Source organism: Palaemon carinicauda, chromosome 13 (genome assembly GCF_036898095.1).
Source record: "Palaemon carinicauda isolate YSFRI2023 chromosome 13, ASM3689809v2, whole genome shotgun sequence".
In the NCBI taxonomy this organism is placed as follows: domain Eukaryota; kingdom Metazoa; phylum Arthropoda; class Malacostraca; order Decapoda; family Palaemonidae; genus Palaemon; species Palaemon carinicauda.
This window is the reverse complement of record NC_090737.1, coordinates 27421552-27434300: the sequence shown is the minus strand read 5'-3', so window position 1 is coordinate 27434300 and position 12749 is coordinate 27421552. Positions and strand designations below refer to the sequence as shown.

At 44.1% G+C, this 12749-nt stretch overlaps 1 long non-coding RNA gene across 1 annotated transcript; it reads left to right on the top strand.

The window, feature by feature from the left end:
- The first annotated feature begins 2318 nt into the window (after positions 1–2318).
- Positions 2319–11649, top strand: LOC137652243 (uncharacterized). The gene is made up of 2 exons (XR_011046227.1): positions 2319–2424; positions 11538–11649. It is a non-coding gene; the product is annotated as an uncharacterized lncRNA (long non-coding RNA).
- Positions 11650–12749: the final 1100 nt, after the last annotated feature.

The window sequence follows — 12749 nt, the reverse complement described above, 5'->3', positions numbered from 1 at the left end:
CCTCGATAACCTAGAGACTCCTGTTGTATTGTTCTCCGAGTCCAGACCCAGCAGCAGTTCACGTGGATGCTTTTCTGCTGGATTGGTCCCATCTCGACCTGTATGCATTCCCGCCGTTCAAGATTGTTAACAGGGTACTTCAGAAGTTCTCCTCTCGCAAAGGGACACGGCTGACGTGGATTGGCTCCGCTCTGGCCCGCGAGAGAATGGTTCATAGAGGTACTGCAATGGCTGGTCGACATTCCCAGGACTCTTCCTCTAGGAGTGAACCTTCTTCGTCAACCTCACGTAAAGAAGGTACACCCAAACCTCTACGCTCTTCGTCTGACTGCCTTCAGACTTTCGAAAGACTCTCAAGAGCTAGGGGCTTTTCGAAGGAGGCAGCCAAAGCGTTTGCCAGAGCAAGGAGAACATCCACTCTCAGAATCTATCAGTCTCAAGGGGAAGTCTTCCGTAGCTGGTACAAGACCAATGCAGTTTCCTCAACCAGTACCACTGTAACCCAGATTGCTGACTTCCTGTTACATCTAAGGAAAGTAAGATCCCTTTCAGCTCCTACGATCAAGGGTTACAGAAGTATGTTGGCAGCGGTTTTCCGCCACAGAGTCTTGGATCTTTCCACCAACAAAGATCTACAGGACCTCCCTAGGTCTTTTGAGACCTCAAAGGAACGTCGGTTGTCCACTCCAGGCTGGAATCTAGACGTGGTTCTAAGGTTCCTTATGTCATCAAGATTTGAACCTCTCCAATCAGCCTCTTTTTAGGACCTCACATTAAAAACTCTTTTCCTCGTGTGCTTGACAACAGCTAAAAGAGTAAGTGAGATCCACGCCTTCAGCAGGATCATTGTTTTCACATCTGAAACGGCTACATGTTCCTTGCAGCTCGGTTTTTGCTAAACGAGCTTCCTTCACGTCCTTGGCCTAAGTCGTTCGAGATCCCAAGCCTGTCCAACTTGGTGGGGAATGAACTGGAGAGAGTACTTTGCCCAGTTAGAGCTCTTAGGTACTATCTAAAAAGGTCTTAACCTTTTCGAGGACAATCAGAAGCCTTATGGTGTGCTATCAAGAAACCTTCTTTCCCAAGTTCTAAGAACTCAGTTTCTTACTATTCAGGCTTCTGATTAGGGAAGCACATTCTCATCTGAAGGAAGAAGACCTTGCTTTGCTGAAGGTAAGGACACATGAAGTGGGAGCTGTGGCTACTTCAGTGGCCTTCAAACAGAACCATTCTCTGCAGAGTGTTATGGATGCAACCTATTGGAGAAGCAAGTCAGTGTTCGCATCATTCTATCTCAAAGATGTCCAGTCTCTTTACGAGTACTGCTACACCCTGGGACCATTCGTAGCAACGAATGCAGTAGTAGGCGAGGGCTCAGCCACTACATTCCCATAATCCCATAACCTTTTAACCTTTCTCTTGAATACTTTTTATGGGTTGTACGGTCGGCTAAGAAGCCTTCCACATCCTTGTTGATTTGGCGGGTGGTCAATTCTTTCTTGAGAAGCGCCGAGGTTAAAGGTTGTGATGAGGTCCTTTAGTATGGGTTGCAGCCCTTGATACTTCAGCACCTTAGAGTTGTTCAGCCTCCTAAGAGGAACGCTGCGCTCAGTAAGGAAGACGAACTTATTTAAGGCAGAGTAATGGCTCAAGTCGACTTCCTTACCAGGTACTTGTAATTTCATTGTTATTTTGAATAACTGATAATATGAAATACGGGATACTTAGCTTCTTGATATACATGTACACTGGTTTTCACCCACCTCCCTGGGTGTGAATCAGCTACATGATTATCGGGTAAGTTTAATATTGAAAAATGTTATTTTCATTAGTAAAATAAATTTTTGAATATACTTACCCGATAATCATGATTTAATTGACCCACCCTTCCTCCCCATAGAACCAGTGGACCGAGGAAAAATTGAGGTGGTGTCAACAAGAAGTACTGCAGTACCTGGCCACAGGTGGCGCTTGTGAGTACACCCCCCTCTTGTATAGCGATCGCTGGCGTATCCCTTCCGTAGAATTCTGTCGGGCAACGGAGTTGACAGCTACATGATTATCGGGTAAGTATATTCAAAAATTTATTTTACTAATGAAAATAACATATTATCTCCGAATTTGTCATTTTTAGCTTTTAAGAGTAAGTTCTCTTGGATTGCACAGCATTCAAATCTCAAAAATTTAGCTTATCATGCTAAAGCAATCAATCGCTCGATAACATTTGCAATCAAGTATATTATGCAAACAACCTCCCCCTAATGCGGTAAATCTTAATGAATAAAGAAGTTAGTATTTTTGTATTGTAAATTATTCAAGGAAAATAGGGATTTAATGTTTTTTTATTTTCCAGGTTATTGAGGCACAGGAAAGCATTGCAAAAACTAAATGAGGAGCTTGGACTTGTTGACAGAAATGAGCAAGGTAAAAATATTTGGGAAATATTTTGAAGGGTTGTGGCACAGATTAACGGATTTTGCAGCAAAGCGAAAAATCAATTTTTGGGTGAGATGGCCATGTCGTCCTGATGGAAGGTTCCTTTAGGCAGCTTTCTAAGGGATATTTGGCTACATTGATACTCCCAGAGAATTGACCATAGATCTCCAGAATTCTAACTCCTGGCACGAGTATCCTTAAAACTTTTCTTGAGGATATCGCATAATATCAGGGGACGTATTTCTTGATATGACACATGGCAATCTCCACCCCGAATAGAGTTTTTGCTCTGAGGGGGAAGAGTGGGTAAATTGAAGGGGAGCCGTCATCAAGGTTACTCAGTGGATCCCCTTCCCATACTACTACAGGGTCCAATATGGCTACCCATTCCTTGTAGCAATTAAGCATCATGCTACAGATAGAGTAGTCTCGGGTGGGGATTGTTATACAATCTTTTTCTTAGAAAAGGAGGGTGGGTCCATCAGGACGACATGGCCATCTCACCCTAAAATAGATTTTTCAATATTAATCTTACCCGATAATCATGTAGCTGTCAACTCTGTTGCCGACAGAAATCTACGGTCGGGATACGCCAGCGATCGCTATACAGGTGGGGGTGAACACCACAGCGCCATCTGTGGTCAGGTACTCCAGTACTTCTTGTCAACACCACCTCAATTTTTCCTCTGTCGTGCCTCCGGCTAGACCTACATGGATACGCTGTTGATTCTGGAGTTATTGCTCACGATTTGGTGATGTATTTGCTCTAGAGTTTAGCTTTCGCTATTCAGGAAGTTTTATCATTAGCTTAGCTAGCTTTTGGAATTAATTTGATTAATTATGGTGACGAAGAGAGTAATAACTCTCTTTCACTTTTAAATGGCCGACCCTTCCCTTAGACGGAAGTGTTGGTGTCGAAGAGAGTATAGACTCTCTTTCTTAATTTTGCTTAACAAAAGTTATAGATTTATTTTATATCTCTCCGCCTTTTATAGGCCTCTTCGATTAACTTCCTTTTATTATAAACTTATTAAAATTAATTTTTATATTTGTTTATATTCGACCTTTCCTAATAGTAGGCGGTCTTTTCTTGGAACCGAAGTTAATTAACATTGAGCCCGTCATTTCGTTTTTACCTGTTAACATATTATGCTATTTTAATGTTTTTGAAAGAATTTCTTTGATAATCTCGTACTGTTTTCAAAGTTGAACTAACGTTTTGTTTTGTCTCTGCAGTTGTTGACGTTCAGAACGTTCTACTTGCGCTCTATCGTTACGATAGAGAGAGAGATTCACGGTTTCACGTTGCAGTAAGAGTAAACCGATTCTAGCGTTTTGTTCATTCTTTCTTAGCTTAAATGGTTTTAATTCTAATAAAGGAACTTTTTATTTGGGAAATCTTTCAATTTTTTTCCTTTAACAATAATATGTTTTAAAGATATATATAATTGGGCTCATCTCTCAGGTTCTAAGTCAAGAGAGAGAGAGAGAGAGAGATAGAGACGGAGGGAGAGAGAGGAGGATAAACGTTTCGTTCAAGCGGGTAACGTTGTTATCGTTTTTGCTCTTCTCCCTAGTCTCTTTAGGGGAAGAAGGTAAACGTTTCTAGAGTTTTATTCTTGTTCTCAAGCTTTATGCGGTGAGAGATTTTAAACGTAGTTTATTTGATCTAGTGTTTAGTCTCTTTTCCAGCCACTGAATTATTTATCTTTCATTATGTTTTTCTGTTACCTTGTAATACTGTTTTCGCAATTACTAACTTTTAATGAAGGATAGAATTGCGTGTTCCAGGTACAAACCACTTAAAGTTTCGAGTTCAGTGAAATAAGTGCAAACAGAAAATCAAAAGTGATAAAGTGATAAGCGCAAAGTGTTACAGTGTTGCGTTCGAGGGTTCGTCTGTTCGTGCCAGTTGTTTGCCTAGTCTGGGACCTCTTACAAGCTCCCAAGCCCAGGGGAGAAGTAATGTCGAAGGACTTATGGGTTCATCAGGCCTTGATCGACGAACAGACGTTTCCCTCCGTGGTTTCGGGTGTATCTACACACGTTGCCGACGTGATCACCCCACCCACACAAAGACGAGAGAGCCCTTTTATTCCTCGTCTGCGGAAGAGGTTTCTCGCAGAAACCATGGACCAAATCTTGCAGCTTTTAAGTGCAAGTCGGTCCCTTCCGCGCAAGTCCAACTCCTAGGTGGTGCCATTAGCACTGGGTCAGTTCGGACTTGCTGCAGTACGACAACTGCACACCTCCCAGAGAGGCAAGGTGGTATCGCAACAGGCAGTAACTCCGTCTGTTGCCGCACCAGCTGTTTTAGACCCTCAGTCTCAACGGACAGTAGCTCCGTTTGTTGTTGTCTTTCTTAAACTCTAGTGGTCTATGCTGCAGACAATGCAGTCTCAGCTTGCGGTGTTGATGCAGGAGTTTCAGGCAGAGAAGGTTAGCACACCTCCTCCTGCGAGCGCTCCTCCACCTCTGCGCAGTCCACCCTGCCAGACGTATGATGTTGAGGTTCCTCAACCTGCCTCCATGCGTGAGCTGCCGCTTTGGGAGTTGCCAGATACCAGCGCTGTGCAGCAACCTCCACTTTCCTTGAGGCAGGAGCCTCTTGCTATGCGGCAACCTCCTCAACACTTGAGGCAGGAGCCTTATGCTTTGCATCCACCATCCTTGAGGCAGCAACCTCAACTCTTGCGGCAGCCACCTCAACTCTTGAGGCAAGAACCTCAACTCTTGAGGCGAGAACCTCAACTCTCGAGGCAAGCACCTCAACTCTTGAGGCAAGAACCTCAACTCTTGCGGCAGCCACCTCAACTCTTGAGGCAAGAACCTCAACTCTTGAGGCAAGAGCCTCAACTCTTGAGGCAAGAACCTCAACTCTTGAGGCAAGAGCCTCAACTCTTGAGGCAAGAACCTCAACTCTTGAGGCAAGAACCTCAACTCTTGAGGCAAGAACCTCAACTCTTGAGGCAAGAGCCTCAACTCTTGAGGCAAGAACCTCAACTCTTGAGGCAAGAACCTCAACTCTTGAGGCAAGAGCCTCAACTCTTGAGGCAGACGCAACTCTTGAGGCAGCCGCCTCAACGCATGCAGCAACCACATTCTTCACAGCATGAGCCTCTCTCTGCGCAGCTACCTCCTCAACCCTTGAGGCAGACGCAACTCTTGAGGCAGGAACCTCACAGGAGCCTCATGCTATGCGGCATCCTCCTCAAACCATGAGGCAGGAGCCTCATGCTATGCGGCATCCTCCTCAACCCATGAGGCAGGAGCCTCATACTATGCGGCATCCTCCTCAACCCATGAGGCAGGAGTCTCATGCTATGAGGAGCCTCATGCTATGCGGCATCCTCCTCAAACCATGAGGCAGGAGCCTCATGCTATGCGGCAACCGCCTCAACCCATGAGGCAGGAGCCTCATACTATGCGGCATCCTCCTCAACGCATGCGGCATGAGCCTCATCCCTTGCAGCATGAGCCTCATCTCATGCAGCATGAGCCTCATACCATGCAGCATGAGCCTCATCCCATGCAGCATGAGCCTCATCCCATGCAGCATAAGCCGCACGCCATGCAACATGCTCTGCTTACCTTACAGCATGCTCTACATACAGCATGCTCTGCATACAGCATGCTCTGCATACCTTACCGCATGCTCCTCAGTCACACATCTTTGGTTGTTGCCAACTCACTAGACTGTCAAGCAGTTTCATAACGTTGCCTTCTAGTCTGCTGCTTTTGCACCAGTGAAACCCTCACTGAGAGAACTTAGCTTTTCTCGGATATGGTTCCTGTAGATGAGAAAGTGCTATTCTCCCTCCTTCTGATATTCCCTTGAGGACTCTGTCATTTGGAGAGGAGCCTTTAGCTGCTTAGCCTCCTATGGACTTTTATTTAAGCATAATATGCTTCCAGGGAGGGTAATGGTTCCACTTCAGTCGCTAACCCCGTCTGTTACCACACCTGCTCCCATAGACCTTGAGCTTTGTTGCAAGACATGCAGTCCAAGCTTAGTCCTTGTTAGAGGATTTTTTGTTTACGGAGTCAGTGTGTCACTGGGAAGACGTTCAACAACCAGCAGAAGTGACTTGTTGTGACGCAGTGCGGCAACCTCAGCAACCTGATAAGGAGTTGTCTGTACGACCCAGACAGTCTAGACAGCTTCGGGTTGTCGCGGTACTTCCTCGCTTCCCCATGGTTGACAGTTCACAGACTGTGCAGTACCATGATCTTGTGTCCGGCTCCGTCAGACGACTAGCTTTTAAGAGCTCCCACAAGTCGTCGCTGTCTGGAGATTCTCAGATGGACTATGGATCTGACCAAGGAACTGGGCCTCCTGGTCAATTTTGAGGAGTCCCAGCTCGTCCCATCCCAGATCATTGTCTACCTGGGTATGGATCTTCAGAGTCGAGCTTTTCGGGCTTTTCCGTCGGCCCCAAGGATCTATTAAGCCCTAGATTGCATCCAGAGCATGCTGAGAAGGAACCGATGCTCAGTCAGGTAGTGGATGAGTCTAACAGGGACACTTTCATCGCTGGCCCTGTTCATCGAGTTAGGGAGACGCCACCTCCGCCCCCTTCAGTATCATCTAGCGGCTCACTGGATAAAGGACATGACGCTAGAGACGATCTCAGTTCCTGTTTCCGAAGAGAGGAGGTCTACTCTCACGTGGTGAAAGAACAGCTTTCTTCTCAAGGAAGTCTACCTTTGGCTGTTCAGAAACCCGACCGCCGTCTATTCTCTGACGCTTCAGACACGGGCTGGGGTGCGACTTTGGACGGACAGGAATGCTCGGGAACATGGAATCAGGAGCTAAGGACACTTCACATCTATTGCAAGGAGCTGTTGGCGGTTCATCTGGCCTTGATAAACTTCAAGTCCCTCCAGCTTAACAAGGTGGTGGAGGTGGACTCTGACAACACCACAGCCTTGGCTTACATCTCCAAGCAGGGAGGGACTCATTCGTGGAAGTTGTTCTAGATCGCAAGGGACCTCCTCATCTGGTTAAAAGATCGAAAGCTCACGCTGGTAACGAGGTTCATTCAGGGCGATATGAATGTCATGGCAGATCGCCTTAGCCGGAAGGGTCAGGTCATCCCCACAGAGTGGACCCTTCACAAGAATGTTTGCAGCAGACTTTGGGCCCTGTGGGGTCAGCCAACCATAGATCTGTTCGCTACCTCGATAACCTAGAGGCTCCCGTTGTATTGTTCTCCGATTCCAGACCCAGCAGCAGTTCACGTGGATGCTTTTCTGCTGGATTGGTCCCATCTCGACCTGTATGCATTCCCGCCGTTCAAGATTGTCAACAGGGTACTTCAGAAGTTCGCCTCTCGCAAAGGGACACGGCTGACGTTGGTTGGCTCCGCTCTGGCCCGCGAGAGAATGGTTCATAGAGGTACTGCAATGGCTGGTCGACATTCCCAGGACTCTTCCTCTAGGAGTGGACCTTCTACGTCTACCTCACGTAAAGAAGGTACATCCAAACCTCCACGCTCTTCGTCTGACTGCCTTCAGACTTTCGAAAGACTCTCAAGAGCTAGGGGCTTTTTGAAGGAGGCAGCCAGAGCGATTGCCAGAGCAAGGAGGACATCCACTCTCAGAGTCTATCAGTCTAAAGGGGAAGTCTTCCGAAGCTGGTACAAGGCCAATGCAGTTTCCTCATCCAGTACCACTGTAACCCAGATTGCTAACTTCCTGTTACATCTAAGGAACGTAAGATCCCTTTCAGCTCCTACGATTAAGGGTTACAGAAGTATGTTGGCAGCGGTTTTCCGCCACAGAGGCTTGGATCTTTCCACCAACAAAGATCTACAGGACCTCCTTAGGTCTTTTGAGACCTCAAAGGAACGTCGGTTGTCCACTCCAGGCTGGAATCTAGACGTGGTCCTAAGGTTCCTTATGTCATCGAGATTTGAACCTCTCTAATCAGCCTCTTTTAAGGACCTCACATTAAAAACTCTTTTCCTCGTGTGCTTGACAACAGCTAAAAGAGTAAGTGAGATCCACGCCTTCAGCAGGAACATAGTTTTCACATCTGAAACGGCTACATGTTCCTTGCAGCTCGGTTTTTTGCTAAAACGAGCTTCCTTCACGTCCTTGGCCTAAGTCGTTCGAGATCCCAAGCCTGTCCAACTTGGTGGGGGACGAACTGGAGAGAGTACTTTGCCCAGTTAGAGCTCTTAGGTACTATCTAAAAAGGTCATAACCTTTACGAGGACAATCAGAAGCCTTATGGTGTGCTATCAAGAAGCCTTCTCTTCCAAGGTCTAAGAACTCAGTTTCTTACCTATTCAGGCTCCTGATTAGGGAAGCACATTCTCATCTGAAGGAAGAAGACCTTGCTTTGCTGAAGGTAAGGACACATGAAGTGAGAGCTGTGGCTACTTCAGTGGCCCTCAAACAGAACCGTTCTCTGCAGAGTGTTATGGATGCAACCTATTGGAGAAGCAAGTCAGTGTTCGCATCATTCTATCTCAAAGATGTCCAGTCTCTTTACGGGAACTGCTACACCCTGGGACCATTCGTAGCAACGAATGCAGTAGTAGGTGAGGGCTCAGCCACTACATTCCCATAATCCCATAACCTTTTTAACCTTTCTCTTGAATACTTTTTATGGGTTGTACGGTCGGCTAAGAAGCCTTCCACATCCTTGTTGATTTGGCGGGTGGTCAATTCTTTCTTGAGAAGCGCCGAGGTTAAAGGTTGTGATGAGGTCCTTTAGTATGGGTTGCAGCCCTTTATACTTCAGCACCTAAGAGTCGTTCAGCATCCTAAGAGGACCGCTACGCTCAGTAAGGAAGACGTACTTAATAAAGGCAGAGTAATGGTTCAAGTCGTCTTCCTTACCAGGTACTTATTTATTTTATGTTATTTTTGAATAACTAATAAAATAAAATACGGGATACTTAGCTTCTTTGTTAACATGTATGCTGGTCTCCACCCACCACCCTGGGTGTGAATCAGCTACATGATTATCGGGTAAGATTAATATTGAAAAATGTTATTTTCATTAGTAAAATAAATTTTTGAATATACTTACCCGATGATCATGATTTAATTGACCCACCCTTCCTCCCCATAGAGAACCAGTGGACCGAGGAAAAAATTGAGGTGGTGTTGACAAGAAGTACTGGAGTACCTGACCACAGATGGCGCTGTGGTGTTCACCCCCACCTGTATAGCGATCGCTGGCGTATCCCGACCGTAGATTTCTGTCGGCAACAGAGTTGACAGCTACATGATTATCGGGTAAGTATATTCAAAAATTTATTTTACTAATGAAAATAACATTTTTGGGCTAAGGCCATGTTGTCCTGATGGAAGGTTCCTTTATGTAACTTCCTAGGGTATATTTGACTACAGTGATATTCCCAGAGAATTTAACTTAAGGTCTCCAGAATTCTAACTCCCGGCGCAAATATCCTTAAAGTTTCCTTTTAGGACATCGCATATTATCAGGGGACGTATTCTTGACACGCCACATAGCAATCTGCACCCCGCATAGCGTTTACGCTTCGAGGGGGAAAAGTGGCAAAATAAAAGAGGAGCCGTTACAAAATTCTCCTCCTCCGTCATTGTTTGAGTGCTCAGATGGCGCCACAATTGCCGCCGTCTTTATTCCTTTCTCTGTAGCGCGTCAGCTCGGTGGTTTTCCCAGTGCTCTCTCGATTCTTGGATTTATTATGCAATCTCCAGCCTCTTCTGCCTCTGGAAAGTGGAGTATTTGATTCTTATGTCGTATAAATTTAGCTCTTGCCGTAAAGTAAAAAATTGAATCGAATTAAACTATTTTTTTGGAAGAGCTATTGCCTAAACTGGAGGCGTCTTCGGCGCTGTCGTTCGTAACGCATGAGTTGTTTAGCCAGAACGACTTTCCCAGTATAATAGCTTAAATAGATAAATTTAGCTATTTAGTCTTCATTGCTAGGAATTAATAATATTATGCTGATAGTATTCACATTAGTTTCGGCGATTTAGGTAGCCGATCTTGTTTACGCTAGGCTTCCTAGCCTAGGCGTTCTAGTTTACTTTCTTGCATGATATATAATAAGTTTGTTCCAATACGGACTACTTACCTCGAACTACTTTCTTAGGAGAGTCTGGGATGTCTTCCCATCCGACCAGAATTTTGTGTAGTCTACCCTATTCCCGTTTTCTATGGGGGTAGCCTCTGGCAGAGTGATACGTGCCCAGAGGCGACCCGGGGTCAAAGAGCATGCTTTCTCAGGTCTCGCTCCCCAGTAAATTTCTGGTCGCGTCGGCGTTAACATACCGACGCTCTCTCTCAACCCAGTGCGACCCTTTGTGTCCCACTTGTTCCCCACGTGGTCCCTTTGTGTGCTTCCCTTCCTTTCCCTCTGTGTTCCTGTGTCTCGCGGTTTATTGCTAGTGCGTGATGGAGCAACCCCATCGTTGCCCTGGGCCTATGGCCGGCAAATCGTGAGGCACTTTTCTCTCAAAACCCGAATTGTTTCGTTTGGCCACAAAACCATGCATAATAATGTAGAGGCATTTTCATTCTCCCTTTTACTCATTGTTTATTTTCCTTGCTTTTTTTTTTTTTTTTTTACTTTTACTTCCTCTTTCACCACTTGATTATGTAAAGGATGATAACTACTTTCTAATTCTGTAGGATGGTGAAGGTGAGCTCAATGAAGGGCTTAAGTCTTGGTCTACAGTATATTATATATTTTTTGTCAACTTTGCTCCTGTCTCATCAAGTATTTATTCCTAAATTGATTATGTTAATAGAGGGAATAAAGCCTTGTATTGTACAGTATGTAATTGTTCTCCTTATCCACCTATACTATGCTTTCTCAATACTGTACTATATTCAATATTTGATTTATTAGGATATAGTAGATTGTTTAATTTGGTGATTCAAATTCGCTGCTTTAAAATTTAAATTTTTTTGAACTAAATTCAATCTTTTTTATTTAATTAGCAATATATGGTATACGCACAGTAATGCATATTTATGCATTGTTCAGTAATATATTTTCCTATTGCTTTATTTTGCTTTTAAGAGTGATTACAATATATGAATAACCATGAAGTCTCTTTTTTTGTTTACTTTTTTATATTCCTTTTTTTTTCAGAATAAACATATGACTTGCCAGAAGCATTTGGACCAAAGATTGCTTACATCAGAACTGGTGCAGAAATCAAGGCTGGACACTTACTAGTACTGTTGATACCATAGAGCTTTCCTTGTTATCTAGATATAATTGATGAAAAGTGAATTAGGCAGTAGGGACTTGCGGTCTGTAAGCCATTTTATCTAAGATATATGGATGATAGATTTTCTATGCATCGCCATAATACTGATGCTCAGTGCTCCAGATAAATTATTGGGAACTGTTCTAGACACAAATGTTCATCTTTTGGCAGTCCTATAAAAAGCTGTGTAATTGTTTGATAAAAGACACAAGCAGAGGAAATTTATCTGAACATGTGTCAATTGGAAAACTTATGAATACTGTTTTTAAAGGGCCACGAAAGACCACAATGTCATGGCAACCTCTTCATCAGTTATTTTGCTTGCAGCTGACGAGGTATGTCTATAACTGTTTTGTCTGAAGCCCTGTACCCTCATCCCAAGACAATTTTCAGTAAGGCACGACAGTTTTGTTTTAAACTATTTTGTTTTTTGTGTAGTACACTCAAAGGAATTTCGTATATTCAACCTATTTGACATATTTAATGCACTTTAAATTATGTACTCTTCTGTTATAAATCTTACTTTTCAATATTAAACTTACCCGATAATCATGTAGCTGTCAACTCTGTTGCCCGACAGAATTCTATGGAGGGATACGCCAGCTATCACAATACTAGAAGGGGGTGTTCTTACCAGCGCCACCTGTGGCCAGGTACTCAAGTACTTCTTGTTGACACCTCCTCAATTATTCCTCTGTCGTGCTTCTGACAAGACGTTCTGGGATACGCTTATGTTCTTGGAGTATTTTCACGACTTTGGTGAAGTATTTCTCTTTGATTTCGGCTGTCGCTTTACTGGAAACTTCTTTTTTAGCTTAGTTAGCTTTTGGAATTAATTTGATTATTTTTGGTGACGAAGAGAGTATGAACTCTCGTTCACCTTTCAATGGCCGACCCTTCCCTTAGACGGCAGTGTTGGTGTCTAAGAGAGTATAGACTCTCTTTCTTAATTTTGCTTAACAAAAGTTATAGATTTATTTTATATCTCTCCGCCTCTTATAGGCCTCTTCGATTAACTTCCTTTTATTATAAACTTATTAAAATTAATTTTTATATTTGTTTATTTTCGACCTTCCTAATAGTAGGCGGTC